Genomic DNA, 8,498 nt, shown 5'->3' on the forward strand with positions numbered 1-8,498 from the left:
TGAGCATTCTAGAGTAAACCAAGTTTAGAGATAGTATGTGTCGAACTTCACTCAAGAAGCAAAGGAAGTTTGTAGAAAAATAGTGTCTACCAAGTTCACTCAGGCACCAAAGAGAAGTTGGCATGAAACTAGTACTAATCAAGCTCACTTGGTTACCAAAGGAATCTAGTTTAGGATGTAGTGTTAATTGAGCTCACTCGATTACCAAAGAAAGTTTGAAGAAAGTCTTTTCTAAGTTAGTATTGACCGAGCTGGGTTGGCTAACTAAGGATTTTCTTAAATCAGCATATTTAGTTTGATGAATTTATTTGTTAAGTCTAGTTGTCTTAAGGGATGTATATTGAATATTTGAAGGTATATTCAAGCCAACTTGACAAGGAAAAATATATAAATATAAGGTCAAGTTGTGGGATTGAAAGAGAGGAATATGGAGTAAAAATATAAACCAAGGAAGTGAATCAGAAGGATAGCAGAGTATCCTAAGTTTACCAAGCTTCATTGAACATTCTAATTAGGAGGATCAAGAATTCAAACTGAAACAAGAATCTAAAATTGGAAATACAATTGCATCAACAATCAAGTCATATCATTGTTACTCTTTAAGAATTGTATCAGTATATCAAATCTCTTAATAGAGTTAGCTTAGCAACTATTTTCCAAATCCTCTAACAAGGTGTAATTTCTAGATGGAAGTGTCTAAAGACCTCTATCAAGGCCACTCCTAATAGTGTGATTAAATCCTTTAATAGGGTCACACCTAGCAATTTGTTTTGTAACCTTTAATAGGTTTGGCTCCTAACAGGGCTCACTTTAGAAGAGTGAAAAATAGTAACTAGTTGCAATTGATGGATTTTCTCAAATTGGGCTTTCACATTAAATCCTAGTGTCATATATGTTCATGTTATTTTCTTTATATTTCTGCAAATAATTTAATTAAGTTTAATCACATTAAACATCTTAAGAAGTAATATTTCAGTGCTTATCGAGTTACAAAAATTCTTAGTGTTTGTCGAGTGATTCAGTGCTAACCGAGTTACAATAGTATTTTCAATTTCAATAGAGTTTGGTGTTGTTTTGTATTGTCATCTAAGGGATTTAGGATTTATTTTTGTGGTAACTAATTCACCCCTCTCCTCTCAATTACTCCTCTTATATTTCCAACAAAGGTAATCTTGCATCACCCAAAAAAAAATATTTTAAATGTCTTTTCAATAAGAACTATTTTAGTGCGGAGATGTTATTTTTGGAAACTTACTATTATTAGTAAGTTGGTTGTTTGAGCTCAGAATGTTACAATTTCATATAGGAAGGTTCATTTTAAATATATCATTTTACCTATTGAGTTTCATTGCAATATCAAGTGAATTGGTGAAGCTATTGAGAGTTTCAATACAAAATCTTTAAAGTCATTTTTTAAGGCCCTAGAGGCTCTGAAAAGGGTTCAAACCCAAACAGACGATACTTATGTGGCTAGACATTATTGAATAGGAGGTTTCATTTCTAAAAAGAGGTAATCATATTCATCATATCAATATTTGATGAGTTGTGGTCTCTAAAATTCTTTCTACCTAAAATTACAAAAATGAAATTATTTGGGCTAACTCTAATGTAATGAAATATGAAAAAAAATAGTGTAGGGCTTTGGTTAGTCTTAGGGTTGTAGGCTAAAATTATTGAACCTTCTTGGGCAGTAAAAATTTCCTATATAAAGAAGGCTTGTAGGGTTGTCTATGAAAATTTAGAGTTATTGGTGGTAGCTCTTGCTTACAAAATATTGTAAGGAAAATGCCCATGTGGCTTCTCATGTTGTATCATTGAAATTCGTAATTCCATACTTTTGGAGATAATAAAAATCTCATTTTTTATTTTTGCAAAAAGAATGTATTTCTCTTTTTTTAATGTGTTTTTATTTTTAAGGGGAGCACCCTTCATCAAGTGATATCAGAGTGGGAGTTCTTGAGTGTGTAGATAGATCACCGATTATAAGGAACTTTGCACCAGGACTATGATTATGTGTTTGATATGTTTATGTAGAGCTTAATAAGACTCTGAGGTTAATTTCTCCCTACTTCATTTAATTTTGTTTCCCCCATATTATTGTATGGGTCAAGGGGTAGGACTCCTTGTGGGGTCAAGAAAAGGCCCTGGTTGTTATTTTTCTATTAGATTACTTATTATAGACCTAGTTTTGATGTCTTGGATCTAATAATGGTGGTAGGTATTGGAGAAATTAATTTGAAGATTATTATTCCTCTAATGGTATTCGTAAACAGAAAATTATTCCAAGGACTCTACAAGAAAATGAAGTGGTTGAACATGTGAACAAGATAATAATGAAGCATGTAAGGAGCATGAGGTTGCATGTTGGTATTTCCTTAAACATGTAGGAGAGGTTTTAAATATTGTCATATATTTGATCAATAGAGATCTCTCTACTCCTTTGGGTTGTGGTATTCTAAAGGAAGCATGCCCTGGTAAGAAAGTGAGTTATTCTTTTCTCATAACCTTTTGTTGTGAAGCATTTATAGTTAGAAGCAAGATGGAAGAAGCAAGGAGGTCATACTTAATGAGAAAGTATTGTAAAAAGATATTTTATTGCAACATGAGAAGAAAGAAAATGATTATGTTGTACTAAATAATACTCAAAAAGATAATGGTCCAGTAGTTTCTTATGCTCTTCAATAGTAGAAACAACAAATATCAAAAACCCTAGTTAATTTTAGACAGTCAACAAGGTTAAGAAGGCCTCCAAAAAGATTTCTCCCTCTTTGTACTCTATTTTATTAACAAATGTTTTTGAACTAGAATGTTATGATAAATTTATATATGTGGATACAAAGATTTAGTGGGATTTTGCAATGATAGAAGAAATGGATTCCTTGCTAAAAAATCAAACTTGGTATTTATGTAAGTTGCCTACAAGTAAAGGGGCATTATAGAATAAATGGGTTTACATGTTGAAAGAACAGGATGGAGATAAGAAGATATTTAAAGCCAAGTTAGTTGTAAAAGTGTTTACACAGAAAAAGGGCATTAATTTTGAAGAGCTATTTTCTCTAGTTGTTAAAATGACTTCTATTCATATTGTTTTAAGTATTGTGGCTATGGAAGGTTTGCATGTGGAGTAGCTTGATGTTAAAATGGATTTTCTTCGTGGTGATTTGGATGAAGAAATAAATATGTCACAACCATAGGGATTTGAGGTCAAACGTAAGGAGAATATAGTGTGAATATTGAAGAAAATTTTATATGGCTTGAAGCAAGCACCTTAGCAATGGTATCTTAAATTTGACAATTTTACACATGAACATGGATATACTAGGTGTCATTCAAATCATTTTAAGAGGTTGGATGAATATATATATATATATATATATATATATATGTTGATGATATACTTGTATCTAGGTCTAACATGGATCATATTAAGGGATAGAAACAAAAGTTAGCGCAGTCATTTTCTATGAAGGATTTGAGGGAAGCAAAAAAATCCTTGGTATAAAAATTTGTTGAGATAGGAAACATGGAAAATTGACTTTATCTTAAACTGATTATATTGAGGTGTTACAACATTTCTATATGTAGAATGTCAAAGATGTTAGCACACATTTTCTTATTCATTTGAAATTGACTAAGATGTGTCTAAAGACACAGAAAGAGGAAGCTAAAATGTCCAAGGTAACTTATGCTTTACCTATAGGAAGTTTTATGTATGCTATGGTATATACTGGCTAGATATTGCACATGAAATAGGACTTGTTAGCAATTATATGAGTCATCCTAAGATTGAACATTGACATGTAGTTAAATGGAATATCATATAACTAAGAAGAACATCCAATAATTTTTTATATTTTGGGGGCTCTACTACTATTTTACAAGGATATATTGACTCAAATTTGGCAGGGGATCTAGATACCATGTGAAGTACTACAAAATATTTCTTTACTATTAGTGGGACAATAGTTAGTTAGAATTATTGAATATAGAAGGTGAATTCTTTATCCACTATAGAGGAATATTATGTTTTTGCTATAGAGGCAACCAAGGAGATGTATGGCTTCAATTCTTCATGGAATAATTAGGACACCCATAGAGGGGCAACTTTTTTTTTTTAAATAGTTAGAGTGTCATTGATCTTGGAAATAATTTTTCTCTACATTGAAAGACAAAACACATAAAATTGTGGTACCATTTCATTTGGTCAATTTTGGATGATGGACAATTAAAGCTAAGATATATTACAAAGATAGTAACAAGGGAGAATTTTAACTCCTCTTCAACTTCAGTTTGTCTTCTTAACTCAAAAGGGATAAAAGGAATAGCACAGTCCAAGGTGGCTTTACATTCTGGTGGGAGCTACAAGTTTAGATACTATGATCAGTCTCCAAGTGGTAGGCTATTGTTATGGAGTCTTGTCAATCTCCAAGTGATGTATTTTTTGTTATGTGGAGCCTAATTAGACTTGGAGGTTAATTCTTCCCTACTTCATTTGATATAGTTTCCCCCACGATTATTCTATGGGGGTTTGGGGGCAAAGCCTCCAGGATGGGTCAAGGGGAAGTTCCCCTTGAAAGGTCTTGGGGTAGATTCCTAGGTGTCAGGGTTGAGGGGAAATGTCCCCATGAGGGTTTTTGGGAGAAACACCCCAAAAAGCTCAACTGATTTTGTGATTGTAAAAGGTGTCAACTACTATTTTCTATTGGATAGCTTATTCTAGCCCTAATTTTGTAAGCAAAAAAAAGGATTGTATAAAATGGCTTAGGATTAAGGATTTCAAAATTCATTAAGATTATATCTTCTTAAAAAATAATTGAGTTGTAAGAGATTTCCAATTTTAATCAAATTATAATCATTGGATAACAAGAATATTGGACTCGTTGTTTCATGGACATAGCCCAAAGATTGGGTGAACCATGTTAAATCTTTGTGTCTTTTATTCTTTTTTGTGTGCTTTATTATTTTTTGATATTGGTTATATTTGAATGTAATTTTTATTTTTTTCTTGTTTCTCCTAACATTTGAGTGATAAGCATGAAAATTTCTCCAAGAAGGGATTATGGTGGAAGGGTTGGAGTTGTGACAACTGAGGTTTTAGATCCCTCTAGAGACAAGTAATCGTAAGAGGATATTCATAGAGTAACTTGTTAAAAGAGGAAAGTCAGGATGAACTCAAAGAATAAGGGCATGTTGAACATGAAGGAACATAGGAATCTAGAGATCTTGAGGAAGAGAAATTTTTTAGGGCCATTTCCAAGATTGAAAAAAGACCCAAGATTAACATCCTCACATTTTTGGGAAACCTTGACCCAAAGAAATTAATTGACTGGATCAATAAATTAGAAGAATTTTTTAAGTATGAAGATATTGAAGATCCTAATAGGGTAAAGTTTGGGAAGGTCATAATGAAGGGTCATGCAAAAATTTGGTGGCAAGAGATTTAGTTGGAGATAAATAGAAGAGGAAAGGTAAAAACCACAAGATGGGGTAGGATGGTGGGTAAATTGAAGAGATAATTTATTTCTATCAATTATGAGCTTGATCTACTAGAGAAAATGTAGGGGTAAAAGCAAGTAGGAAGATTTTTTTAGGTTATACAGCAAAGTTATATTGAGTCCTAATAAAAAAGGCTACGCAATAGCTAACAAGGAGAAGAATTTACTATACCTTAATGGATTGAGACCAAGTATTTAGGAGGAGTTGAGTCTAGTTAGAATGACCAATATTGAAGAAGCATAATAGTTTTTCTTAAGAGTAGAAGAAAAGTTGAATAATAAGTTTGAGAGTAGGAAAAGTGGAAGAGGTCATGGTGGAAGATCTAGTCAACAATATTATGGAAGCTGAAATAAAGATCTACTCTAAGTCAGATGAGAGATAAATTTCAATAATCTTCATGATAAAAATAATAGGGATCATAGAGGAAGAGGACAAGGACCAGAAAGAGGAGGCTTTCATAGAGAAGAAGGTCATAGAGCTTATGAATGTCCTCGACTCCAACGAAAGACAGATAGGAAAGTTGAAGGCTAGGAAATTGTTACACATGTGGATGAAGTTTTCAAGTATTCACATTCTGAAGATATTGAAAGATGAGAATTCCTAGTTAGCAAAAGAGTCTTTTTAAGTGAAGAGAATGAACCTAAATAGAAGGAGATACACTTGCATCCATACCAGATTGTCTAAGTGTAGGATGACCACAAGGTCTTCGTCAATGAACATGTTGGAAAAAAATTCAATGCTCCCCTCAAGATTTGTGGAAAGGTCCAAATTATTTCTTGTGTACTATAAGTTGAGTGGTTCTATTAGACACCAATAGATTTTTCTTTTGGTACAATAAAAACCTCACTCTAACAAGTGGTATCAGAGCTTGGTCATAGGTTTAAATCCTCAAATCCTTGGGTAATGTTGAGGGGGAGATTGTTGGAAAAATGTTTAGTACACCCCTCAAGATTCATGAAAAGGGCCTAACCACCTCTTTTGACCTATATGTTACATGGTTGAATAGGGTGCTAATAGATTTTTCTTTTAGTGAAATAGAATCCCCACTCTAACAAAACAATGTTTGGTAAAGTTCAAGATTAGGAGCCACCATTATAAGGTACTATGTGGCATCATGTAATTATTGCTAGGGAACCCAAGCTAAATAACCTAACATGTTTTAATGTTTATTGAACTTTTTTTTTCTTAAAATTTTATACAACATCAAGATAGAAATTTGGAGGAAATATATACATACACATCAATTAAATTTATGAAAATACATTATAGATTTCATCTCGCAAGGTTTCAATTACATTGGGTCATGTTTAATAAGTTTATATTAATTATTTCAAATATTAAGTTCAAGTTATCAAAATTAACATGACATAACCTCTTGTGTCATAGCCATACATCATCAAATTCTATAATTAAACAAGTAGCATCCTCTATATCAAGGTAGAATAGATTACCTCTAGTTTGATCACCTTTTCCAATCAATTTTCCATTAGTATCATATATCTTAGCAATTTTGTTCTCAAAATCAGCCTTCCATTCTAAATTATTTAGTTGTGACACACTCAATAGATTATAGTTAAGTCCTTCAACATAGTAAGAATTGTCACATAAAATCTTTTATGTGAATTTGATAGAACCTTTTCCTTTTATCAAACATGGTACATCGTTACCAAACCTTACACTATTTCGATCATATTAATTCAAGGCAATGAACTTACTTTTATCTCTAGTCATGTGATGTGAGCACCCATTGTCAATGATCCATCTATCATTGTTGTTCACACAAGAAACTAGTGTAGTTGCCTCATCCTCATCAGATTCATCCTTCATTGCAACATACACCACTTTATCATCACGATCATTAAATTCATCTTTTGTTTCCACTTCAGTAATGTAGCAAGACTTCTTGCCTTTGTCTTTGAACTCTTTGATGTCTTCATCTCTTCTACCCTTGTACTTGTCACCACCTTTGTTGTTCTTCTTCTCTGGACATCTAGCAGAAATATGACCAACCTCATTGCAATTTAAACATATCATATGTAACTTACCTTTGAAATTTCCTTTACCTCTATGAAATCTCTTTGCTAGTAGTGTTTCAAGTTTATCTACATCTTCCTCATATGTATCATTGTCATTGGACACATATTTTAACTTCTTCTTCTTCTTCTCATTCAGTTCCTTCAATGATGGCTTAGCTATGAAAGAAGATTCAATATTTTCAAGTTTTTTATTATCAAAATTAGATAGCTCAAAAGCAATAATCCTACCTACCAGACCTTCAAGAGTCAGATCATTCCCTGGTATATCTTAGTTCTTGTATTTCAAGAACTCTAATAGCATAGATGGGCAACATGTTCTTAAAAATTTCCTAGTATAGTACATCATCTATTTTAGCAATAGCTCCCCTTATTGCATTAACAACATCTTTTATCTTAGAATAATATTTAGCAACATTCTCACCTTCTTGCATTCTTGTATCATTGAACTTACCTCTAAGACTTTCAACTTTGGCTCTTAGAACATTTTTGTCACCTTCATAGATAGTGTGTAGAGCATCCCACATTTTATTTGCACTGTCACAACATTTGATATCATCAAACTTGACATAGCTTAGGGTAGAGGCAATCTCCAACATTGCATGGTTGTGTTCTTCAATAGTTAAGACTCCATTAGGATCAACATGCTCAACAACAATGGTAGATTATGCATGATCTCCAAGTCCTCCTAGGTGTAGATTCATCATACTTTTCCTTGTAGGAAATTTATCTCTATTAAACTTGGGTACCTCTCTTTTTGACATCTTGATCTTTGTGCTTTTAGTACCTTCAAAATGCTCCTCTTAAGTAGATGGCTCTAATACTAATTGGTGGAATTCTTTAGAATAACTGAGAGGAGGGGATGTATCAGTTATCCAAGGTCTAGCTATACAATTAAAAATTTTCACAACTTAGTGAACCAATATCCATAAAAACATTTTATCATGCATGCATCCATTAGATTATGCA

The sequence above is a fragment of the Cupressus sempervirens genome, chromosome 10, assembly GCF_028749045.1.
Source record: "Cupressus sempervirens isolate cs-2001-9-10 chromosome 10, ASM2874904v1, whole genome shotgun sequence".
Taxonomy (NCBI): Eukaryota; Viridiplantae; Streptophyta; class Pinopsida; order Cupressales; family Cupressaceae; genus Cupressus; species Cupressus sempervirens.